This window comes from Pseudophryne corroboree, chromosome 3 (genome assembly GCF_028390025.1).
Source record: "Pseudophryne corroboree isolate aPseCor3 chromosome 3, aPseCor3.hap2, whole genome shotgun sequence".
Classification (NCBI taxonomy): Eukaryota; Metazoa; Chordata; class Amphibia; order Anura; family Myobatrachidae; genus Pseudophryne; species Pseudophryne corroboree.
Window position 1 is genome coordinate 377,412,558 of NC_086446.1, and position 26,714 is coordinate 377,439,271.

Below are 26,714 nucleotides of genomic sequence, written 5' to 3' on the forward strand. Positions count from 1 at the left end.
TTTGACGACACTCCCGCGTTTTTCCCTACGCTCCCAGAAAACGGCCAGTTTCCGCCCAGAAACACCCACTTCCTGTCAATCACACTACGATCAGCAGAACGATGAAAAAACTACGTTACGCCGTGAGTAAAATACCAAACTTTTGTGCTAATTTACTTGGCGCAGGCGCACTGCGTACATTGCGCATGCGCAGTTTGCGACTAATTGCTCCGTAGCGGAAAAAAATAACGAGCGAACAACTCGGAATGACCCCCATAATTCCTTACCTGGACGATCTCCTGATAAAAGCGAGATCCAGGGGACGGTTGGTGCAGAACATTGTACTCAAACTGTCAGTACTCCAACAACACTGTTGGATCATGAATTATCCAAAGTCACAGTTGGAACCGACAACAAGATTGTCCTTTTTGGGGATGATACTGGACACGGAAGTACAGAGGGTATTTCTTCCAGTGGAAAAGGCTCTGGAAATCCAGAGAATGGTCAAGCAAATTTTGAAACCAACAAGAGTGTCGATCCATCAATGCATTCGGTTGTTGGGAAAGATGGTAGCGGCCTATGAGGTGTAAATGCTGATTTACTTACAGGACTAAAAGCAATACCTTAATACACTCAATACACTTAAATTCGAGCCGCTGTATGTAATCCTTAACCTACGTACGTTTTACACAGTTAGCGTACAAAGGTCCGTACCGTGTACGCACTTTGCGTACACACGCCGCGACGGACGTACAAAGTACACGCAGTGCATACACACACACACCGACACACTGAGAGCACAATGCAGCTACACGTGTGTCTGAAATACACTTTAAACCTTAGCAGGAAGGAGGCACGACACCAATTGTATTTAAGATGTTGGGATCCGACCCACCAACATATAATTGCTGAAAGGGGGTTACAACAGATATACAATTACAATAACAGAAAAGAGGCTACAATCAATGGTACACAGTCCGTTGCTCAGTCAATCTAGCAAGATGACCTTCAGAGAGAGATGAATAACCGGCTAGGCAGCTTGGCTTTTATACAGTTCATCAAAACACAATACAATAGAAACTGTAACCTCTTCATCTATAGGACAAAGGGCTGGTCATTTACAGTACAGGAGGGGTCATAGGTTGGTTTGAATAGGTGGGCGATGTCTGGTCCAGGTGTGCTTGCAGTTGGTCTCCACTGGGTTCCCGCCAAATATCAGAGTACAGTAAACACAGTACAATATTAATATCCTGTTCTTGCGCATAATTATGCACAGGAGCGTGCTATCTTCTGCAAACTGCTACCGGAATGTTGCCCTTAAAGTACCCTACAGTTGGATACCAAACACCACCTCATAACCTAATGCTGTCCCCTCATATCCTGTAAAGGTGAATCCCTTTGTTGTTCTACCTTTTAAACAAGTATAACTTGCTGGTGTGGTGCGTGTGGGCTATGTGTACATTGTGCACTATGTGGATTAAATATGAAATATGTCTTTGTGGCTTTCCCATGCAAATACAAATGCTACCGTAATTACTCATACCACTCGCTAATACGCAGGACCGCGTGAGCGGTTATACGCAATTTGCGAATATGCGCACGCACGGCACAACAAATACGCGCACAGAGGCCATCTGTGTGGAGTTTGTACGTGATGTGTGTACTATAATATTTTCCGACTTCGACAGAGGCCATACAGTTTGGCCTATTCCATGACAGAGTATTCCAGTGGGACCTGTTGGACAAGTGGTCCGGATCCCACCTACACATGCGCCAGAAGATAATGCTGTCCTCCAAGACCAGGATTTCGCTCCTGTGGTTGCTGCACAGTTCTCACCTGTTAGAGGGACGCAGGTACGGGATTCAGGACTGGGTCCTTGTAACCATGGATGCAAGTCTCAGAGGCTGGGGAGCAGTCACACAGGGAAAAGCTTCCAAGGAAAATGGTCAAGTCAGGAAACCTGTCTTCATATAAACGTTCTGGAATAGAGAGCCATTTAAAATGGCCTTCTACAAGCGATGCATCTTCAAAATCAACCCGTGCAGATCCAGTCGGACAATCTAACAGCAGTCGCGTACATAAACTGTCAAGGAGGAACGAAAAGCAGAGCGGCAATGGCAGAGGTGACAAAGATCCTCCTCTGGGCAGAAAGACATGTGAGAGCTCTGTCAGCGATTTTCATTCCGGGAGTGGACAACTGGGAAGCAGACTTCCTCAGCAGACACGATCTCCATCCAGGAGAGTGTGGCCTCCACCAAGAAGTCTTCGCAGAGGTGACAAGTCTTTGGGGAGTTCCTCAAGTAGACATGATGGCATCTCGTCTCAACAAGAAGCTTCAGGGATATTGTTCCAGGTCGAGAGACCCTCAAGCAATAGCAGTGGATGCACTGGTGACCCAGTGGGTATTTCGGTCGGTATATGTCTTCCCTCCACTTCCACTAATACCAAAAGTTCTCAAAATAATAAGAACAAGGGTTCGAGCAATCCTCATTGCACCAGACTGGCCAAGGAGGGCTTGGTATCCAGATCTTCAGGAGTTACTCATAGAAGATCCTCTGCCTCTTCCTCCTCGCGAGGACCTGCTGCAGCAGGGGCCGTGCATGTATCAACACTTACCGCGGCTACGTTTGACGGCATGGCTGTTGAGCGCCGGATCCTAACCCGAAAGGGTATTCCCAAAGAAGTCATTCCCACGTTTATTCAGTCCAGGAAAGGAGTAACGACTAAACATTACCACCGTATTTGGAGAAAATATGTGTCTTGTTGTGAATCCAAGAAGGCTCCTACGGAAGAGTTTAAGTTAGGACGTTTTCTCCATTTTCTGCAGGCAGGTGTGGATGCAGGCCTAAGATTGGGTTCAATCAAGGTCCAGATTTCTGCCTTGTCAGTTTTCTTTCAAAAACAATTGGGCTCCCTTACAGAAGTTCAAACGTTCGTGAAGGGGTGCTGCACATCCAACCTCCATTTGTGCCTCCGGTGGCACCTTGGGACCTTTAATGTGGTGTTGCAGTTCCTTCAATCAGATTGGTTTGAACCTCTGCAAGATATATAGTTGAATTTTCTCACTTGGAAAGTGGTGATGCTCTTGGCCTTGGCATCTGCAAGGCGGGTGTCTGAATTGGGGGCCTTGTCTCACAAGAGCCCTTAACTAGTCTTCCATGAAGATAGGGCAGAGTTGAGAACTCGCCAACAATTTCTTCCAAAGGTGGTTTCGTCTTTCCATATAAACCAACCTATTGTGGTGCCAGTGGCTACTGACACCTTCACTGCATCAAAGTTTCTTGATGTGGTTAGAGCTTCGAAAATTTATGTCGCAAGAACAACTCGGATACGGAAAACAGAGGCTCTGTTTGTTCTGTATGCTCCCAACAAGATAGGGTGTCCTGCTTCTAAGTAGACCATTGCACGCTGGATCAGAGGGACGACTCAGCACGCTCATTCCACGGCAGGATTGCCGATACCGAAGTCTGTAAATGCCCATTCTACTAGAAAGGTGGGCTCATCCTGGGCGGCTGCCCGGGGGGTCTCTGCATTACAACTTTGCCGAGCAGCTACTTGGTCAAGTTTTACAAGTTTGACACCTTGGCCGATGAGGACCTCAAGTTTGGTCAATCGGTGCTGCAGGGTCGTCCGCACTCTCCCGCCCGTACTGGAGCTTTGGTATAACCTCATGGTACTGAAGTGGACCCCAGCATCCTCTAGGACGTATGAGAAAACAGGATCTTAACACCTACCGGTAAGTCCTTTTCTCCTAGTCCGTAGAGGATGCTGGGCACCCGACCCAGTGCGTACTTTACCTGCAGTTGTTAGTTTGTAGTTACACAAGTGTTGTGTTACGGTTATTTTTCAGCATGTTGCTGCAAGTTGTTCATGCCCGTTGGCATGTGTTATGTTGAATGCTATGTGGTGCGGCATGGTTGAGGTGTGAGCTGGTATGAATCTCACCGTTAAATTAAATGTTAATCCTTTCCTCAATGTCAGTCTACCTGGGCACAGTTCCTATACTGAGGTCTGGAGGAGGGGCATAGAGGGAGGAGCCAGTTCACACCCTTGAAAAGTCTTAAAGTGCCCATAGCTCCTGCGGAACCGTCTATACCCCATGGTACTGAAGTGGACCCCAGCATCCTCTACGGACTAGGAGAAAGGGATTTACCGGTAGGTATTAAAATCCTGGTTTCTCATACGTCCTAGAGGATGCTGGGGATGCTTCAAGAACCATGGGGTATAGACTGGATCCGAAGGAGACATGGGCACTTTAAGACTTTAAATGGTTGTGAACTGACTTCTCCCTCAATGCCCCTTCCCCAGACTCCAGTTAGATTCTGTGCCCAGTGAGACTGGATGCACACTGAGGAGCTGTCCAGAGTTTCTCAGAAAAAAGACTTTGTTAGGTTTATTATGTTCAGGGAGACCTGCTGGCAACAGGCTCTCTGCATCGTGGGACTGAGGGGAGAGAAGCAGCCCTACTTCTGTGAGTTCAACGGCTCTGCTTCTTAGGCTACTGGACACCATTAGCTCCAGAGGGTCCGATCACTTGGTACGCCTAGCTGCTCGTTCCCGGAGCCGCGCCGTCACCCCCCTTGCAGAGCCAGAAGAAAGAAGCCGGGTGAGTAAAAGAAGAGAAGAAGACTTCAGTGACGGCAGAAGACTTCAGTGTTGAGGTACCGCGCAGCGGTCGCGCTGCGCGCCATGCTCCCACACACACAGCTCCCACACACACAGCGGCAGGGCGCAGGGGGGGCGCCCTGGGCAGCATGAATACTGAAGTTTTAACTGGCAAATAAGTATATTAAAAGTGCCTAGGCACTAAATATAGACCCCAACCAGTATAATTATGTAGATTTGAGAAGGACTGAAGTGCGCCGGTGAGGGGGCATGGCTTAGCCCTCACAGCCCTGACCAGCGCCATTTTCTCTTCACAGAAGCTGCAGAGACGGTGGCCCTGACCTCCACACTTCTGTACAAGTAAACAGCCCTGACCAGCGCCATTTTCTCTTCACAGAAGCTGCAGAGACGGTGGCCCTGACCTCCACACTTCTGTACAAGTAACAGGGTGCAAAACTGGGGGGGGGGGGGCACAGTAGATTTGGTGCTATTATCTTATATAATAAAAGCGCTAGCAGGTCTGAGGCATTGTATGTAAGGTCTCAGTACCGGGTTGGGCGCTGGGTTGTGAGCTGGCAAACTCCCTCTGTGTCTTTCTAACAGGCTCTATAGCCCAGTGTGATTGTAGGTGTCGGTACGGGTGTGTCGACATGTCTGAGGCTGAGTGCTCTTCCCAGAAGGAAGCCGGAGTGGGGACAGAAAAGCAGGTGGGAGTGACCCTGTCGACACCGCCGACTGCTGAGTGGGTAAATATGTTGAATGTTTTGAATGCAAATGTGGCTCGGTTGACTAAGAGATTAGATAAATCAGAGACTAAGAACCAGACATGGAGGAAATCCATGGAAGATGCATTGTCACAAGCTCAGACCCCTTCAGGGTCACAGAAACGTGCATTTACCCAGATAGCAGATACAGATACCGACACGTAGTCTGATTCCAGTGTCGACTATAGTGATGCCAGATTAAATCCTAAACTGGCTAAGAGCATTCAGTACATTATTGTGGCGATAAAACACGTATTACATATCATGGAGGACCCTGCTGTTCCTGATACTAGGGTCTGTATGTTTAAAGGAAAGAAACCTGAGGTAACGTTTCCTCCCTCTCATGAACTGAACGCTCTTTTTGAAAAAGCTTGGGAAAATCCTGACAAGAAGGTACAGGTTCCCAAAAGAATTCCAGTGGCATATCCGTTCCCCTCATTGGACAGGGAAAAGTGGGAGTCAACCCCCACAGTGGACAAAGCTCTATCGCGTCTGTACAAAAAGGTGGCGCTTCCGTCTCCGGACACGGCAGCCCTAAAGGATCCTGCGGATCGTAAGCAGGAAAATACACTAAAATCCATTTATGTCACTACGTGATCGATACTCAGGCCCTGCTGTTGCTTCGGCATGGGTGAGTAGCGCTGTTGAAAAATGGCCAGATAACTTGTCATCTGAGATGGATACCCTGGACAGGGAAAACGCGCTTTTAACTCTGGGTCATATCAGGGATGCTGCAGCATATTTAAAAGAAGCTGCAAGGATATTGGCCTTTTGGGATCAAGGGCCAATGCCATGGCTGTTTCGGCGAGAAGGGCATTGTGGATTCATCAATGGAATGCTGATGCTGACTCGAAGAAGGCTATGGAGTCTCTACCGTTTAACGGTAGTGTCTTGTTTGGTAACAGCCTCACTGACCTGGTATCTACGGCTACCGCGGGTAAGTCGTCATTTTTACCTTATGTTCCTGCGCAACAAATGAAAACGCCCCACTATCAGATGCAGTCCTTTCGGCCCAATAAATACAAAAAAGGATGAGGATCCTCCTTCCTTGCCGCGAGAGGCAGAGGAAAGGTAAAAAGGTCACAGGCTGTGGTAAGTTCCCAAGAACAGAAGTCCTCTCCGGCTTCTACCTAATCCACCGCATGACGCTGGGGCTACTCTGCGGGAGTCCGCACCAGTGGGGGCACGTCTAAAACTCTTCAGTCAGGTCTGGGCTCGCTCGGCCCTGGATCCTTGGATATTAGAAATAGTAACCCAAGGGTACAAATTGGAGTTTCAAGACGTGCCCCCTCACCGATTTTTCAAATCGGCCTTGCCAGCTTCTCTTCCAGAAAGGGAGGTGATATGCGCTGCAATGCTAAAGCTGTGTCAAAATCAAGTCATTGTCACGGTACCCCCGTCACAACAGGGGGAGGGTTTTTATTAGAGTCTGTTCGTGGTACCAAACCCGGATGGCTCAGTCATACCGATTCTGAACCTAAAATCCCTCAATTTATTTCTTAAAAAATTCAAATTCAAGATGGAATCTCTCCGAGCAGTGATCTCCAGTCTGGAAGAAGGGGATTTTATGGTGTCGGTCGACATAAAGGATACCTACTTACACGTTCCTATATATCCTCCACATCAGGCTTACCTGAGGTTTGCTGTTCAGGATTGTCATTACCAATTTCAGATGTTGCCGTTTGGTCTGTTCACGGCTCCGAGCATTTTCACCAAGGTTATGGCGGAAATGATGGTTCTCCTGCGCAAGCAGGGAATCACAATTATCCCGTACTTGGACGATCTCCTCATAAAGGCGAGATCCAAGGAGCAATTACTTAAAAACGTTGCGCTCTCTCTGACGATTCTGCAACAACATGGTTGGCTCCTAAACTTGCCAAAATCACAATTGGTTCCGATGACATGGCTGTCGTTCCTGGGTATGATTCTGGATACAGAATTACAGAGAGTCTGTCTTCCAGTGGAAAAGGCTCTGGAAATACAGAACATGGTAAAACAGATTCTGAAACCGGCAAGAGTGTCGATTCTTCAATGCACTCGGTTGCTGGGGAAGATGGTGGCGGCCTACGAGGCCATTCCGTATGGCAGGTTCCATGCCAGGGTGTTTCAGTGGGACCTGTTGGACAAGTGGTCCGGGTCTCACCTGGACACGCACCGAAAATAATTCTATCTTCCAGGACCAGGATCTCCCTTCTGTGGTGGCTGCACAGATTTCACCTTCTGGAGGGACGCAGGTTCGGGATTCAGGATTGGATCCTGGTGACCACAGATGCAAGTCTCCGAGGCTGGGGAGCAGTCACACAGGGGAGAAATTTTCAGGGAAAATGGTCAAGCCAGGAAACTTGTCTACACATAAACATTCTGGAATTAAGGGCCATTTACAACGGCATTCTGCAAGCGGAACATCTTCGCGGTCTGCCCGTCTTGATTCAGTCAGACAACATAACAGCAGTGGCGTACATAAACCGCCAGGGTGGAACAAAGAGCAGAGCGGCAATGGCCAAGGCCACGAAGGTTCTTCGCTGGGCGGAGAGACATGCCAGCACTCTGTCAGCGGTCTTCATTCCAGGAGTCGACAACTGGGAAGCAGACTTCCTCAGCAGACACGATCTCCATCCAGGAGAGTGGGGTCTTCATCAAGAGGTCTTTGCAGAAGTGACAAGTCGTTGGGGAATTCCTCAAATAGACATGATGGCGTCCCGCCTCAACAAGAAACTTCAGAGATATTGTTCCAGGTCAAGGGACCCTCAAGCGGTAGCGGTGGACGCCCTAGTGACACTGTGGTTGTTTCCGTCGGTATATGTGTTCCCTCCATTTCCTCTCATTCCAAAAGTGATAAAGATGGTAAGAAGAACAAGGGTTCAGGCGATACTCATTGTTCCAGATTGGCCAAGGAGGGCCTGGTATCCAGATCTTCAAGAATTACTCATAGAAGATCCCTGGCCTCTTCCTCTACGGGAGGACCTGTTACAGCAAGGACCGTGCGTGTATCAAGACTTACCTTGGCTGCTTTTGACGGCATGGCGGTTGAACGCCAAATCCTAGCCCGGAAGGGTATTCCCAGTGAAGTCAAAGCATTACCACCGTATTTGGAGGAAATGTGTCTTGGTGTGAATCCAAGAAGGCTCCTGCGGAAGAGTTTCAGCTGGGGCGTTTGCTCCATTTTTTGCAAGCAGGTGTGGCGGGTCTAAAGTTGGGCTCTATTAAAGTACAAATTTCGGCTTTGTCAATCTTCTTTCAGAAAGAATTGGCCTCCCTTCCAAAAGTTCAGACCTTCGTGAAAGTCGTGCTGCACATCCAACCTCCATTTGTGCCTCCTGTGGCACCTTGGGATCTTACTGTGGTATTGCAGTTCCTGCAATATCCTTGGTTTGAACCTTTACGTAAGGTTGAGTTAAAATTCCTTACTTGGAAAGTAGTCATGTTGTTGGCCTTGGCTTCCGCAAGGCGGGTATCTGAGTTGGCGGCTTTGTCTCACAAAAGCCCCTATTTAATCTTCCATGCTGATAAAGCGGAGTTGAGAACTCATCAACAATTTCTGCCAAAAGTGGTTTCATCATTTCACGTAAACCAGCCTATTGTGGTGCCAGTGGCTACGGACGCCTTGGCGGAATCGAAGTCTCTCGATGTGGTCAGAGCTTTGAAAATCTATGTCGCCAGAACGGCGCAGATTAGGAAAACAGAGGCTCTGTTTGTCCTGTGGGCTCCCAACAAGATTGGGGCTCTTGCTTCCAAGCAGACTATTGCGCGCTGGATCTGTAATACGATTCAGCAGGCTCATTCTACGGCAGGATTGCAGTTACCGAAATCGGTGAAAGCCCATTCTACCAGAAAGGTGGGCTAATCCTGGGCGGCTACCCGAAGGGTTTCGGCATTACAGCTTTGCCGAGCTGCTACTTGGTCAGGTTCAAACACCTTTGCGAAGTTTTACAAGTTTGATACTCTGGCTGAGGAGGACCTCTTGTTTGGTCAATCGGTGCTGCAGAGTCATCCGCACTCTCCCGCCCGTTCTAGAGCTTTGGTATAAACCCCATGGTACCTGAAGCATCCCCAGCATCCTCTAGGACGTATGAGAAAATAGGATTTTAATACCTACAGGTAAATCCTTTTCTCTTAGTCCGTAGAGAATGCTGGGCGCCCGTCCCTCTGCGGACGTTATCTGCAGTACTTGTTTAATAGTTATTGCTTGTGTTACACAAAGGTTGTGTTTCGGTTATGGTCAGCCTGTTGCTGATTTTGTTCATGACGTTGACTGGACTGTTTGCTAATGCCATGTTGTACGCCGTGTTTTGTGGTGTGAGCTGGTGTGTATCTCACACTTAGTTTAACAATAAATCCTTTTCCTCTAAATGTCCGTCTCCCTGGGCACAGTTCCTAAAACTGGAGTCTGGAGGAGGGGCATAGGGGGAGGAGCCAGTTCACACCCATTTAAAGTCTTAAAGTGCCCATGTCTCCTGCAGATCCCGTCTATACACCATGGTTCTTGAAGCATCCCCAGCATCCTCTACAGACTAAGAGAAAAGGATTTACCGGTAGGTATTAAAATCCTAATTTTTTTTTTACTTGTGAATTATAGTCACCATATGTTCTATTCCTATTGAACTCTCGGTCTGTGCCATCTTGGCTGTTTCTCTGAGAGTTCTTACTCGGTGTAGGGCTGCTACAATTTGTACCGGGTTTCCCATTACTGTGCGCATAGTTATGTCTGCTACACGTGGCAACGACGTTGGGGCCTCTCCCACACTGCGTGGTAGTGAGGCCACTAATGGAATGGAGGATCATTTTGCAACAGAGTTCAGGTTCAGGGGGTTCCTTGCCCCCCAGTGGGTCGGTAGCACTTGGGGCATCACAAGATCCACCTTGGGCTATATTTTCCACATTGTTAAACACGCTTGTGACAAAATTGACGCCCCCTGTGGGACCACCTGTGCCACTACCACAGTTTATGATCCCCGCTGTGAACCCACCATGGGTGGATCAGCTTTCCACTCAGTTACAGCATTTGAACCAATCCATTTCTAAATCTAAGGGTCACTCTCACCCGCATAAGACTAAGTCGTCTCCTAAAAGGGCCGTTACCTCCTCCCAATCCGCGGCCTTAACGGACACGTCTTCCGAGTAGGATGGTGCATATACTGACCCCTCAGACACTGACACTGATGTTTCAGACGGGGAGAGGAAATCATCCGTGGATGTCTCGGATTTGATTGAGGCGATACGGCTCATTCTTCAAGTGGCTGATGACTCTGAGCCTCAGACTGCCTCCAAGAAACCTGATAGGTTTAAGTGTAAGAAGGTGGTTAAGCAGGTTTTACCCTACTCTAAACACCTGATTGACACACGTCAGGAATCCTGGGCAAATCCTGGGACAAAGTTTACACCGAATAAAAGACTGTTGGCTCGCTATCCTCTCTCTGCGGAGGTGTGTAAAAATTGGGAAACTCCTTCGCCTGTAGATTCTCATGTGGCGCGCATGGTTGTTTCCTCTGTTCTGCCAGTAACTACCGTCACCTCTCTGAAGGAACCGACGGATTGTCGTGTTGAGGGCTGTTTAAAAGCGATTTATACCCTTTCCGGGGCTGTGCAAAGGCCAACTATTGCAGCGACTTGGGCTGCTGAAGCTGTTGAGGCGTGGGCTCAGGAACTCGAGGCGGAACTGCCTTCTTATGCATCTGAGTATGCTCGACAATGTCTCTCATATTGCTACGGCTTCTCTGTACCTTAAGGAGGCGGCCTCCGATGCCGGGGTGCTCTTGGCCAAGGCTCCTACTGCGACCGTTTTGGCCAGACGTATCCTTTGGTTGAGATCCTGGTCGGTGGATTTGGATTCCAAGAAAATCCTGGAGGTGCTTCCTTTCAATGGAGACATTCTCTTTGGAGAAGACCTCAATAAGATTGTGGCCGATCTGGCTACTGCTAAAACAGCTTGCCTACCTAGTACGGCTCCTTCCGCACAGAAGGCTAAAAGTACTTTCCCTCGGCCCTTTCGTATCCAGGTAAAGCAAAAGGTCAGGCGTACCCAAAGCAAACTCGTGCTTCAAGGCCTGCCAAGCCCAGACCGAAGCGTGCCTGGGCCGCCCGTCAGCCAGCCTGGGCCGCCCGTCAGCCAGCTTCCAAAACTGACAATCCGGCCGCATGACGGGGCGGGCCTCCCTCTGGGGGATCCCAGGGTGGGGGGCCGACTTCTAGGTTTTACCCAGGAATGGTTAAAGACCACTTTGGATACCTGGGTGAGGGAGTTGTTGCTCGAGGTTACGCCATACCCTTCAAGAATTGTCTCCCTCATCGATTTTGCCCGACAGATGTGCCTCTGGATCCGGCAAAAGCAAACACCTTGCACTCGGTGGTACATTCCCTCCTGTCCACAGGAGTGGTGGTACAGGTGACTCTGTCTCAGAGGGGCAAGGGGTTCTATTCACCGCTGTTTCTCGTCCCGAAACCGAACGGGTCCTCGCGGCCCATTCTCAATCTGAAGTCCTTGAACAAACATGTGCGGATCTCCAAGTTCCGTATGGTAACACTGCGCTCTATTGTTCTGGCCATGGAGCCTGGGGACTATATGATCTCCCTGGACATACAGGATGCCTACCTACATATTCCTATTGCGGTATCTCATCAGCAGTACCTGCGGTTTGCGGTGGACAACCTACATTACCAATTTCTGGCGTTACCCTTTGGTTTGACAATGGCTCTGCGAGTTTTCACCAAAGTTATGGCGGTCATGGCGGCTACACTCCGCCTTCAAGGGGTCAGGATACTACCATATCTAGACTATTTGTTGATCCTGGCGAGTTCCCCAGAACTTCTCCTGTGTCATCTCGATCTGACGGTCCAGTGCTTGAAATCGCACGGCTGGCTGATCAACTGGAAGAAATCCTCCCTGGTTCCTGCTCGGAGCATGATACATCTGGGAGCGTTATTGGACACTCACAACCAACGGTTGTTCCTATCTCAGGAGAAAGTCCTGAAGCTTCAGGACAGGATTCGATGCTTCCTATCTCGTCCGCAAGTGTCGATACATTCGGCAATGCAAGTGCTGTGTCTCATGGTGTCTGCTTTCGACATGGTGGGGTATGCTCAATTCCACTCTCGCCCTCTGCAGAAGTTAATTCTGACCAAGTGGGACGGCCTGCCTCACCGGATCAGATCTCACATGATCTCATTGTCTCCGGAGGTCCGCCTGTCACTGAGCTGGTGGCTTCAGGACCAACAATTGAGCAGGGGCTGTCCCTTCTGGATATCCAACTGGGTCCTTCTGACGACGGATGCCAGTCTGAGAGGTTGGGGCGCGGTGTTGGAACAACACTCTCTTCAGGGTCGGTGGACCAAGGAGGAGTCTCTGCTCCTGATCAATATTCGTGAACTGCGGGCAGTGTTCAACGCGTTGACAATATCCCAGCATCTAATACAGAACAGACCTGTTCAAGTACAGTTGGACAAACGCCACCACGGTGGTGTACATAAATCATCAATGCGGCACTCGAAGCCACATGGCATTGAGGGAAGTATCACGGATTCTTCAGTGGGCGGAGCGCCATCTGCCGGCCATATCCGCAGTGTTCATTCAGGGCGTCCTGAACTTGGAAGCGGACTATCTCAGTCGTCAGGACATACACGACGGAGAGTGGATCCTCCATACGGAGGTGTTTCAACTTCTCGTTGACATGTGGGGTCTTCCAGATGTGGATCTGATGGCGTCTCGACACAATCACAAGGTTCCGAGCAAGGACAAGGGATCCTCAAGCTGCGTTCGTGGACGCTCTGGCAATTTCATGGAACGTTCATCTAACGTATGTGTTCCTTCTGGTGTCACTCCTGCCCAGAGTAATACGGAAGTTCAAGCAAGAAGGAGGAAACCTGCTTCTGGTCTCTCCAGCGTGGCCCAGATGGCACTGGTTCTCCAATCTACTGGGTCTCTCGTTGGATCTTCCCCTTTTCTCTGACGTCCTAGTGGATGCTGGGAACTCCGTAAGGACCATGGGGAATAGCGGCTCCGCAGGAGACTGGGCACAAATAGAAAGCTTTAGTACTACCTGGTGTGCACTGGTTCCTCCCCCTATGACCCTCCTCCAAGCCTCAGTTAGATTTTTGTGCCCGAACGAGAAGGGTGCACACTAGGGGCTCTCCTGAGCTTCTTAGTGAAAGTTTTAGTTTAGGTTTTTTATTTTCAGTGAGACCTGCTGGCAACAGGCTCACTGCATCGAGGGACTAAGGGGAGAAGTAGCGAACTCACCTGCGTGCAGAGTGGATTGGGCTTCTTAGGCTACTGGACACCATTAGCTCCAGAGGGACCGATCACAGGCCCAGCCTTGGAGCTCGGTCCCAGAGCCGCGCCGCCGGCCCCCTTACAGAGCCAGAAGCAAGAACAGGTCCGGAAAATCGGCGGCAGAAGACATCCTGTCTTCCACAAGGTAGCGCACAGCACTGCAGCTGTGCGCCATTGCTTCTCAGCACACTTCACACTCCGGTCACTGAGGGTGCAGGGCGCTAGGGGGGGGCGCCCTGAGCAGCAATAGAAACACCTTGGCTGGCGAAAATGCATCACATATAGCCCCCTGGGCTATATGGATGAATTTTAACCCCTGCCAGATTTCCACAAAAAGCGGGAGAAAGGCCGCCGAGAAGGGGGCGGAGCCTATCTCCTCAGCACACAGGCGCCATTTTCCCTCACAGCTTCGCTGGAAGGACGTCTCCCTGACTCTCCCCTGCAGTCCTGCACTACAGAAACAGGGTAAAAAAGAGAGGGGGGCACTAATTGGCGGGATATTAACAATACAGCAGCTATAAAGGGAGAAACACTTATATAAGGTTGTCCCTATATATATATATATAGCGCTCTGGTGTGTGCTGGCATACTCTCCCTCTGTCTCCCCAAAGGGCTAGTGGGGTCCTGTCCTCTATCAGAGCATTCCCTGTGCGTGTGCTGTGTGTCGGTACGTTTGTGTCGACATGTATGAGGAGGAAAATGATGTGGAGGCGGAGCAATTGCCTATAATAGAGATGTCACCCCCTAGGGAGTCGACACCTGAGTGGATGGCTTTATGGAAGGATTTACGTGACAATGTCAGCTCTTTACAAAAGACAGTTGATGACATGAGACAGCCGGCTAATCAGCTAGTCCCTGTCCAGGCGTCTCAGAAACCATCAGGGGCTCTAAAACGGCCGTTACCTCAGATGGTAGATACAGACGTCGACATGGATACTGACTCCAGTGTCGACGGTGAGGAGACAAAAGTGACTTCCAGTAGGGCCACACGATACATGATCACGGCAATGAGAGAGGTTTTAAACATTTCTGATACTGCAAGTACCACTAAAAAGGGTATTATGTGGGGTGTGAAAAAACTACCCGTAGTTTTTCCTGAATCAGATGAATTAAATGAGGTGTGTGATGAAGCGTGGGTTTCCCCCGATAAAAAACTGATAATTTCTAAAAAGTTATTGGCATTATACCCTTTCCCGCCAGAGGTTAGGGCGCGTTGGGAAACACCCCCTAGAGTGGATAAAGCACTCACACGCTTATCAAAACAAGTGGCGTTACCGTCTCCTGATACGGCCGCCCTCAAGGAACCAGGTGACAGAAAACTGGAGAATATCCTAAAAAGTATATACACACATACTGGTGTTATACTGCGACCAGCAATCGCCTCAGCCTGGATGTGCAGCGCTGGGGTGGCTTGGTCGGATTCCCTGACTGAAAATATTGATACCCTGGATAGGGACAGTATATTGTTGACTATAGAGCATTTAAAAGATGCATTTCTATATATGCGAGATGCACAGAGGGATATTTGCACTCTGGCATCAAGAGTGAGTGCGCTGTCCATTTCTGCCAGAAGAGGGTTATGGACGCGACAGTGGTCAGGTGATGCGGATTCTAAACGGCATATGGAAATATTGCCTTATAAAGGGGAGGAGTTATTTGGGGTCGGTCTATCGGACCTGGTGGCCACGGCAACTGCTGGGAAATCCACATTTTTACCCCAGGTCGCCTCTCAGCATAAAAAGACGCCGTCTTACCAGGCTCAGTCCTTTCGTCCCCATAAGGGCAAGCGGGCAAAAGGTTCCTCTTTTCTGCCCCGGGGCAGAGGAAGGGGAAAAAGACTGCAACAGACAGCCAATTCCCAGGAACAAAAGCCCTCTCCCGCTTCTGCCAAGTCCTCAGCATGACGCTGGGGCCTTACAAGCGGACTCAGGCACCGTGGGGGCCCGTCTCAAGAATTTCAGCGCGCAGTGGGCTCACTCGCAAGTGGACCCCTGGATCCTTCAAGTAGTATCTCAGGGGTACAAATTGGAGTTCGAGACGTCTCCCCCTCGCCGGTTCCTGAAGTCTGCTTTACCAACGTCTCCCTCCGACAGGGAGGCAGTATTGGAGGTAGTTCACAAGCTGTATTCCCAGCAGGTGATAATCAAGGTACCCCTCCTGCAACAAGGGAAGGGGTATTATTCCACGCTGTTTGTGGTACCGAAGCCGGACGGCTCGGTGAGACCTATTTTAAATCTGAAGTCTTTGAACACTTACATACAGAGGTTCAAATTCAAGATGGAGTCACTCAGGGCAGTGATCGCGAACCTGGAAGAGGGGGACTATATGGTGTCTCTGGACATCAAAGATGCCTACCTCCATGTCCCCATTTACCCTTCTCATCAAGGGTACCTCAGGTTTGTGGTACAAAACTGTCACTATCAGTTTCAGACGCTGCCGTTTGGATTATCCACGGCACCCCGGGTCTTTACCAAGGTAATGGCCGAAATGATGATTCTTCTTCGAAGAAAAGGCGTTTTAATTATCCCTTACTTGGACGATCTCCTGATAAGAGCAAGATCCAGAGAACAGTTAGTAGTCGGAGTAGCCCTATCTCAAGTAGTGCTACGGCAGCACGGCTGGATTCTAAATATCCCAAAATCGCAGCTGATTCCGACAACACGTCTTCTGTTCCTAGGGATGATTCTGGACACAGTCCAGAAAAAGGTGTTCCTTCCGGAGGAGAAAGCCAGGGAGTTATCCGAACTGGTCAGAAACCTCCTGAAACCAGGGCAAGTCTCAGTGCTTCAATGCACAAGAGTCCTGGGAAAGATGGTAGCTTCCTACGAAGCGATTCCATTCGGCAGATTCCACGCAAGAACGTTCCAGTGGGATCTGCTGGAAAAATGGTCCGGATCGCATCTTCAGATGCATCAGCGGATAACCCTGTCCCCAAGGACAAGGGTGTCTCTTCTGTGCTGGTTGCAGAGTGCTCATCTTCTAGAGGGCCGCAGATTCGGCATTCAGGACTGGGTCCTGGTGACCACGGATGCCAGCCTGAGAGGCTGGGGAGCAGTCACACAAGGAAGAAATTTCCAGGGCTTGTGGTCAAGCCTGGAGACAACACTTCACATAAATATACTGGAGCTAAGAGCAATTTACAATGCTCTAAGCCTAGCAAGGCCTCTGCTTCAGGGTCAGCCGGTATTGATCCAGTCGGACAACATCACGGCAGTCGCCCACGTAAACAGACAGGGCGGCACAAGAAGCAGGAGGGCAATGGCAGAAGTTGCAAGGATTCTTCGCTGGGCGGAAAATCATGTGATAGCACTGTCAGCAGTATTCATTCCGGGAGTGGACAACTGGGAAGCAGACTTCCTCAGCAGACAGTGGACGCTCTGGTAACACCGTGGGTGTACCAGTCAGTGTTTGTGTTCCCTCCTCTGCCTCTCATACCCAAGGTACTGAGAATCATAAGAAGGAGAGGAGTAAGGACTATACTCGTGGCTCCGGATTGGCCAAGAAGGACTTGGTACCCGGAACTTCAAGAGATGCTCACAGAGGACCCGTGGCCTCTACCTCTAAGAAGGGACCTGCTCCAGCAGGGACCCTGTCTGTTCCAAGACTTACCGCGGCTGCGTTTGACGGCATGGCGGTTGAACGCCGGATCCTGAAGGAAAAAGGCATTCCGGATGAAGTCATCCCTACCCTGATCAAAGCCAGGAAGGATGTAACCGTGCAGCATTATCACCGTATTTGGCGTAAATATGTTGCGTGGTGCGAGGCCAGGAAGGCCCCTACAGAGGAATTTCAACTGGGTCGTTTCCTGCATTTCCTGCAAACAGGACTGTCTATGGGCCTAAAATTAGGGTCCATTAAGGTTCAAATTTCGGCCCTGTCGATTTTCTTCCAGAAAGAACTGGCTTCAGTTCCTGAGGTTCAGACGTTTGTCAAAGGGGTACTGCATATACAGCCTCCTTTTGTGCCTCCAGTGGCACCTTGGGATCTCAATGTAGTTTTGGGGTTCCTAAAATCACATTGGTTTGAACCACTCACCACTGTGGACTTAAAATATCTCACATGGAAAGTGGTAATGCTGTTGGCCCTGGCTTCAGCCAGGCGTGTCTCAGAATTGGCGGCTTTGTCATATAAAAGCCCTTACCTAATTTTTCATACGGACAGGGCAGAATTGAGGACTCGTCCTCAATTTCTCCCTAAGGTGGTTTCAGCGTTTCACTTGAACCAGCCTATTGTGGTACCTGCGGCTACTAGGGACTTGGAGGACTCCAAGTTGCTGGACGTAGTCAGGGCCCTGAAAATATATGTTTCCAGGACGGCTGGAGTCAGAAAATCTGACTCGCTGTTTATCCTGTATGCACCCAACAAGCTGGGTGCTCCTGCTTCTAAGCAGACTATTGCTCGTTGGATTTGTAGTACAATTCAGCTTGCACATTCTGTGGCAGGCCTGCCACAGCCAAAATCTGTAAAAGCCCATTCCACACGGAAAGTGGGCTCATCTTGGGCGGCTGCCCGAGGGGTCTCGGCTTTACAACTTTGCCGAGCAGCTACTTGGTCAGGGGCAAACACGTTTGCTAAATTCTACAAATTTGATACCCTGGCTGAGGAGGACCTGGAGTTCTCTCATTCGGTGCTGCAGAGTCATCCGCACTCTCCCGCCCGTTTGGGAGCTTTGGTATAATCCCCATGGTCCTTACGGAGTTCCCAGCATCCACTAGGACGTCAGAGAAAATAAGAATTTACTTACCGATAATTCTATTTCTCGTAGTCCGTAGTGGATGCTGGGCGCCCATCCCAAGTGCGGATTGTCTGCAATACTTGTACATAGTTATTGTTAACTAAATCGGGTTATTGTTGTAGTGAGCCATCTTTTCTAGAGGCTCCTCTGTTATCATACTGTTAACTGGGTTCAGATCACAAGTTATACGGTGTGATTGGTGTGGCTGGTATGAGTCTTACCCGGGATTCAAAATCCTTCCTTATTGTGTACGCTCGTCCGGGCACAGTATCCTAACTGAGGCTTGGAGGAGGGTCATAGGGGGAGGAGCCAGTGCACACCAGGTAGTACTAAAGCTTTCTATTTGTGCCCAGTCTCCTGCGGAGCCGCTATTCCCCATGGTCCTTACGGAGTTCCCATCATCCACTACGGACTACGAGAAATAGAATTATCGGTAAGTAAATTCTTATTTTACTTCCACAACGACCAGACCTCCTCGTTCAGGGCCCTTGTGTTTACCAGGACTTGGCCCGTCTGGCTTTGACGGCATGACTCTTGAAGCATCCGTCCTGAGGGCCAAGGGTTTTTCTGAGGCTGTCGTTCAAACTATGTTGAAGGCCCGTAAGCCGGCTTCTGCTCGAATCTACCAAAGGGTCTGGAATGCTTACTTTACTTGGTGTGCGTCTCGCAATCATGACGTTTTCAAGTTTAGTATGGCTAAACTATTGGCCTTTCTACAACAGGGCCTGGACTTAGGCCTGCATCTGGCCTCCCTCAAGGTTCACATGTCTGCCTTGTCTGTTTGGTTTCAGAGAAAATTTGCTACCCTTCCTGATGTGCATACATTCACTCAGGGTGTGTTGCGGATTCAGCCTCCTTATGTGCCACCTGTGGCTCCTTGGGACTTGTCTGTGATTTTGGAGTCCTTGCAAGAGTCTCCGTTTGAGCCTCTTGCATCTGCTAAGCTTAATTGGCTTTCCCTTAAGGTTCTGTTCTTGCTGGCGATTGCTTCAGCTAGAAGGGTCTCGGACTTGGGTGCCTTATCCTGTAAGTCTCCCTATTTGATTTTTCACCATGACCGGGCGGTTCTTAGAACGCGGCCAGGTTATTTACCTAAGGTGGTGTCTTCCTTCCACCTTAACCAGGAAATTGTGGTTCCGGCCTTTAATTCTCCTGAGTTGTCTTCCAAAGAGTGGTCTTTGGTTGTGGTATGGGCTCTCCGTATTTATGAAGAGAACTTTCTCCATTGGGAAATCTGATTCTCTTTTTGTATTGTTTGGTTTTCACAAACGTGGCTGGCCTGCTTCCAAGCAGACTTTGGCCAGATGGATTAGAATGGTGATTGCACATGCTTGTGTACAGGCTGGTCGTCCGGTTCCTGCTACCATTAAAGCCCATTCTACTTGGTCGTTTTGGACCTTCTTGGGCGGCCCACTGTGGTGCGACCCTTGAACAATTGTGCAAGGCGGCTACGTGGTCCTCAGGGAACACGTTTGTAAGGTTCTATGCCTTTGATCCTGCCGCTTCCCAGGATGCTTCCTTTGGACGCCGGGTTCTCATGCCCGCTATAGTGCGTCCCCTTCCATGAGGAACTGCTTTAGGACATCCCCGATGTTAAGCCTTGTGGAGCCCAGTTTACCCCGCAGCAGAAAACGAGATTTATGGTAAGAACTTACCGTTGTTAAATCTCTTTCTGCGAGGTACACTGGGCTCCACAAGGTGCCCACCCTGACGCACTTAGCTTCTTTGGGTTGGTATTGGCATAGCCGCTGACACCCTCTCCTACGGTGAGTTTGTGGTGTAATTGGCTACAAGCGATTGTCGTCTCTGGTACCTGCTACTGCATTGGGCTGGTTAACGAAACTGAGCTCCTGTGCATGGGGGCGGGGTTATAGAGGAGGCGGCGCTGTGCATCTTGGGAACAGTCAAAAGCTTTGAGCCTGTTGGTGCCTCGGATCAAGATCCTACTCTGCACCCCGATGTTAATCCTTGTGGAGCCCAGTGTACTTCGCAGAAAAACATTTAACAACGGTAAGTTCCTACCATAAATCTAATTTTTTCCCTTGTATGTCATTATTGGTGATATTCATTTACCCCGACTTGCTGTCGGTTGTAATGTATCGCCGGGTGGGCTATCTAATTAGCCCCGATAAGCCAGAGCGTACCGCGACATATCAGGAATTATGTTTCACCAGGCGAAGCAAAATCCCCGATAACAGCCCTGTTTTCATCTGAAACCGGGGCTTTTTCACCCGTAAACACACAGGTTTCACTAAACTTGTGTGTTTTTGGGTGAAAATGCACATTTTTTTATTGCCGATTAAATCAAATAGGTCGAATGCAAACAAAGAACGTAAAGAAACATCGGGAGTTTTTTACTCCCGTTGTCTCATTGGGGGTAATTGAATATCCTGGAATCTCTTTCAAGTGGACGTTTTAAAATGAAATGTATAGGAAGCAAAATACCGTGCTTGAATAAAAGCTGTGCCATGTTTATTTGACTTTCAAACATCTTCGTCCAACATTCATCTTTGTAAATATTACTTTATACGCAAGTGAGATCATCCTCACATTTTCAGTATATTGTATTTTTTTTATAGTTCTGAGGGCTTTATTCTAGTGGTGAAGCAGATACCCTATTTTGATCATTTATTAACTAATCATAATTATAACAGTTTATTAATGGCAAACTCGCAAAGTTATAACCAGGAATATGCCTGCTTAAATATTACAAAGACAATTCTATTCATATCTAGATAGATTTAACACATGACGTAATTTCACTTTAGAGTGCTTTCTTCAACAATAAGGGGTGAATGTAAAGGGGTACAATAATTTACAAGGCCAAACCAGGTTTTTTTTACTTGTAAATGATTGCCGTTTTAAAAATACATACATTCTCCCAGGACCTCCCGCACCTCTGGCTTTTTGCACTGATATACATTTACCTCCAAGTATTTAAGGAGTTATAAGCCTGATATAAAACATGGTATTCAAGCATGATATATTTCATCATCAAATGCAATATAAAAAGATTGAATACACTGACATAGGAGCTATGGGCCGTTCCAGAGCAGCACTTTGAACCCTCCAGCATTGTAAGATTTTCCTTGCACAGTATAGAGGTTCGAGGGAAACCTTGCAATGTCTGTACTTCTGTAGGAGCACGATATGGTCATAGCTTGGCAGCACTTCCTATTGAATTCCCCCTATATATCTATTGGGGGAATTCAATTGTTTTCTGGCGCCAGATCTCCCGTCTATAGTGATGGTAGATCGTGGGGCGATATTCAGTTTCTCTCCCACCCAAACGTTAGGTCCACTTATATTCCGACACTGACACAATTTTGATCATTTTAGCTGTTTACCATTACATATTTAAGTAACATATTATCTGAGGTTGAAAAAAGACAATTGTCCATCGAGTTCAACCTATTTGTGGTCTCCTATGCATGATGATTTGACTAAAATTTCTGACTGATGCTGCTGTCAGCCGTTGCATTTTATCCCTATTTATAGTAACTATAATGCATGACTATGCACCATACCCCTGGATATCCTTATCCATTAGGAATTTATCTAACCCATTCTTAAAGGTATTGACAGATTCCGCCATTACAACTCCCTCGGGCAGGGAATTCCAAACACGTATTGTCCTTACCGTGAAAAAGCCTTTACGCCGTATTGTGTGGAATCTCCTCTCCTCTAACCTGAGCGAGTGTCCACGAGTCCTCTGTGTTGATCTAACCAAAAACAGGTCCCGCGCAAGCTCTGTGTATTGTCCCCTTATATATTTGTAGATGTTGATCATATCCCCTCTTAGTCTCCGCTTTTCCAATGTAAACATGCCTAGTCTTTCAAGCCTTTCCTTGTATTCCGTCGTCTCCATGCCCTTAATTAGTTTGGTCGCCCTCCTCTGTACCTTTTCTAGCTCCAGGATATCCTTTTTGTAGTACGGTGCCCAGAATTGTACACAGTATTCAAGGTGTGGCCTCACTAGTGATTTATATAACGGGAGTATAATACTCTCGTCCCTAGCATTAATACCCCTTTTTATGCATGCTAATATCTTATTAGCCTTCTTTGCTGCAGTCCTACTTTGGGTACTACTGCTTAGCTTGCTATCTATGAGGACACCTAAGTCCTTTTCCAGTACAGAATCCCCTAATTTTACCCCATTTAGTAGGTAGGTGTAATTTTTGTTCTTGTTACCACAGTGCATTACCTTACACTTGTCTGTGTTGAAGCGCATTCTCCATTTGGCTGCCCATGCTTCTAATTTAACCAAGTCGTTCTGAAGAGACTCTGCATCCTCCTCTGTATTTATAGCCTTACACAGTTTGGTATCATCTGCAAAAATTGACACCATGCTCTCTAGACCTTCTGTTAGGTCGTTAATGAAAATATTGAACAATAGCGGTCCTAATACTGAGCCTTGCGGCACACCACTTAGCACTTCAGTCCAAGTTGAAAAAGATCCATTAACCACAACGCTCTGCTCCCTATTATCTAACCAGTTTTTGACCCAAGTGCATATTGTGCTTCCTAGCCCTGATTCTTGTAGCTTGTAGATAAGTCTCATGTGTGGTACAGTATCGAACGCTTTGGCAAAGTCTAAAAAGATTACATCCACGTCTTTACCCTGATCTAGGTTTGCGCTTACTGTTTCATAAAAGCCAAGTAAGTTGGTTTGACAGGATCTGTCCTTCATAAACCCATGTTGATTCCTTTTAATGACCTTATTGGTTTCAAGGAACTTCTGAATACTATCTCTTAGAATACCTTCCAATACTTTCCCCACTATAGATGTAAGACTAACTGGTCTATAATTACCTGGTTCAGCTTTACTTCCCTTTTTGAATATAGGCACTACTTCCGCTATACGCCAGTCTTTGGGAACCATACCTGATATAACTGAATCCTTAAAGATCAAAGATAGCGGTTTTGCCAGTTCAGAGTGAAGCTCCATTAGAACCCTTGGATAAATGCCATCGGGCCCTGGTGATTTATTAATCTTTAAATGTTTTAATCGGTCACAGACTACTTCCTCGCTTAAATAAGTACCTATCAGTGTGATATTCTCATTATTGAGATTGTGTGTCAGTCCCTGAATTGGGTCCTCTCTAGTGAATACTGTTGAAAAAAACTCATTTAGTGTGTCCGCTATGTCATTATCATTTTTGCTTAAGACTCCCAACTTGTCTTTTAAAGGGCCTATACTCTCCTTCTTTAATCTCTTGCTGTTAATGTATTTAAAGAATTTTTGGGGATTCGCTTTGCTTTCCTTTGCTACTAGTTTTTCAGTTTCTACTTTAGCCGCTCTTATTTCCTTTTCTCTGACGTCCTAGTGGATGCTGGGAACTCCGTAAGGACCATGGGGAATAGACGGGCTCCGCAGGAGACTGGGCACTCTAAAAGAAAGATTAGGTACTATCTGGTGTGCACTGGCTCCTCCCTCTATGCCCCTCCTCCAGACCTCAGTTAGATTTCTGTGCCCGGCCGAGCTGGATGCACACTAGGGGCTCTCCTGAGCTCCTAGAAAGAAAGTATATGTTAGGTTTTTTATTTTACAGTGAGACCTGCTGGCAACAGGCTCACTGCAACGAGGGACTAAGGGGAGAAGAAGCGAACCTACCTGCTTGCAGCTAGCTTGGGCTTCTTAGGCTACTGGACACCATTAGCTCCAGAGGGATCGACCGCAGGACCTGTCCTTGGTGTTCGTTCCCGGAGCCGCGCCGCCGTCCCCCTTACAGAGCCAGAAGCATGAAGATGGTCCGGAAAATTGGCGGCAGAAGACTTCAGTCTTCACCAAGGTAGCGCACAGCACTGCAGCTGTGCGCCATTGCTCCTCATACACACTTCACACTCCGGTCACTGAGGGTGCAGGGCGCTGGGGGGGGGGGCGCCCTGAGCAGCAATAAAAACACCTTGGCTGGCAAAATAATCACAATATATAGCCCCAGAGGCTATATATGTGATAATTACCCCTGCCAGAATCCATAAAAAAGCGGGAGAAAAGTCCGCGAAAAAGTGGAAGACAGCTCCCCATGCTCTCCCCTGTAGTTTTCAGGCTCAAAGGGTTAAAAAGAGAGGGGGGGCACTAAATTTAGGCGCAATATTGTTTATACAAGCAGCTATTGGGGAAAATTCACTCAGTGATAGTATTTATCCCTACATTATATAGCGCTCTGGTGTGTGCTGGCATACTCTCTCTCTGTCTCCCCAAAGGGCTGTGTGGGGTCCTCTCCTCAGTCAGAGCATTCCCTGGGGTATATTTACTAAGCTCCCGATTTTGACCGAGATGCCGTTTTTTCATCAAAGTGTCATCTCGGTCAATCTCGGTCATTTACTAAACACTAATCACGGCAGTGATGAGGGCATTCGTAAAACAGACCTGCTTTTTTTATTCGTGATTTGAGATGCATGCAGGGATCCATGAGATCCGTGCATGTATATCAATGGGAAGGGGTGGGAAAGTGTTTTTTGTTGTTAAAAAAAATTGCGTGGGGTCCCCCTCCTAAGCATAACCAGCCTCGGGCTCTTTGAGCCGATCCTGGTTGCAGAAATATGGGGAAAAAAATGACAGGGGTTCCCCCATATTTAAGCAACCAGCATCGGGCTCTGCGCCTGGTCCTGGTCCCAAAAATACGGGGGACAAAAAGAGTAGGGGTCCCCCGTATTTTTAAAACCAGCACCGGGCTCCACTAGCTGGACAGATAATGCCACAGCCGGGGGTCACTTTTATACTGCGCCCTGCGGCCGTGGCATCAAAAATCCAACTAGTCACCCCTGGCCGGGGTACCCTGGGGGAGTGAGGACCCCTTCAATCAAGGGGTCCCCCCCCCCAGCCACCCAAGGGCCAGGGGTGAAGCCCGAGGCTGTCCCCCCCCATCCAATGGGCTGCGGATGGGAAGGCTGATAGCCTTTGTTGACAGCGTTTTTTTTATTTTATTCAAGTACGTGGATTAACCCTGGATTTGCCGAGGAGCCTGGACCACTGGATCTCGTGAGTATAATTTTTTCAACAGGTACCCCTTGGATTCTACTGGACAAGAGGACCGACCTGCGTGGGAACTTAAGGTAAGTATGTATGTATGTATGTATGTGTGTATGTAATAAAATTATACTTTCACGGTGTGTGTGTCTTGTGTTTTTTTGGGTATTTTTTTAGTAATAGTACTACAGGTACCAGCGGGCCAGTTTTTCCGCCGCATGCTGGTACTTGTGGTTCTCCAAGTACCAGCATGCGGGGGAGGCTTGCTGGGACTTGTAGTACTGCTACTAAAAACAATATCTTTTATTTTTCAACAAAGGCTATCAGCCCTCCCATCCGCAGCCCATTGGATGGGGGGGGGGACAGCCTCGGGCTTCACCCCTGGCCCTTGGGTGGCTGGGGGGGGGGGACCCCTTGATTGAGGGGGTCCCCACTCCCCCAGAGTACCCCGGCCAGGGGTGACTAGTTGGATTTTTGATGCCACGGCCGCAGGGCACTATATAAAAGTGACCCCCGGCTGTGGCATTATCTGTCCAGCTAGTGGAGCCCGGTGCTGGTTTTAAAAATACGGGGGACCCCTACTCTTTTTGTCCCCCGTATTTTTGGGACCAGGACCAGGCGCAGAGCCCGATGCTGGTTGCTTAAATATGGGGGAACCCCTGTCATTTTTTTCCACATATTTCTGCAACCAGGATCGGCTCAAAGAGCCCGAGGCTGGTTATGCTTAGGAGGGGGGACCCCACGCATTTTTTTTTAAAAAATTACATTGTTTACTTTAAAAAAAAAAAAAAAAAAAAACCCCAGCACGGATCACACAAATCCGGCCGAGATTGATTGTAAAAAAAAACGGCAGTGTTTTGCTAATCACTGCCGTTAAATTAGGTAAAAAAACACGAATGACATCGACATCGGAAGCAAAGAAAAACACGAATACGACAGCTTAGTAAATTAGTCGTAATCCATTCAAAAAGTTGCAGTTTTACACTGTCGATGTCATTCGTGATTGAACTTTGACCTTTTTTCGGAAATTACGAATCTTAGTAAATAAACCCCCCTGTGTGTGTGCGGTGTGTCGGTACGGCTGTGTCGACATGTTTGATGAGGCTTATGTGGAGGCGGAGCAGATGCCGATAAATGGGATGTCGCCCCCTGTGGGCCGACACCAGAGTGGATGGATAGGTGGAAGGTATTAACCGACAGTGTCAACTCCTTACATAAAAGGCTGGATGACGTAACAGCTATGGGACAGCCGGCTTCTCAGCCCGCGCCTGCCCAGGCGTCTCAAAGGCCATCAGGGGCTCAAAAACGCCCGCTCCCTCAGATGGCAGACACAGATGTCGACACGGAGTCTGACTCCAGTGTCGACGAGGTTGAGATATATACACAATCCA

The 26,714-nt window shown here is 48.4% G+C and overlaps 1 protein-coding gene across 4 annotated transcripts in view; it reads left to right on the forward strand.

Moving 5' to 3' along the window:
* Positions 1 to 26,714, forward strand: part of MEIOC (meiosis specific with coiled-coil domain) — a 434,415-nt gene that overhangs the window by 155,556 nt on the left and 252,145 nt on the right. The gene's annotated exons all lie outside the window — the stretch shown is intronic.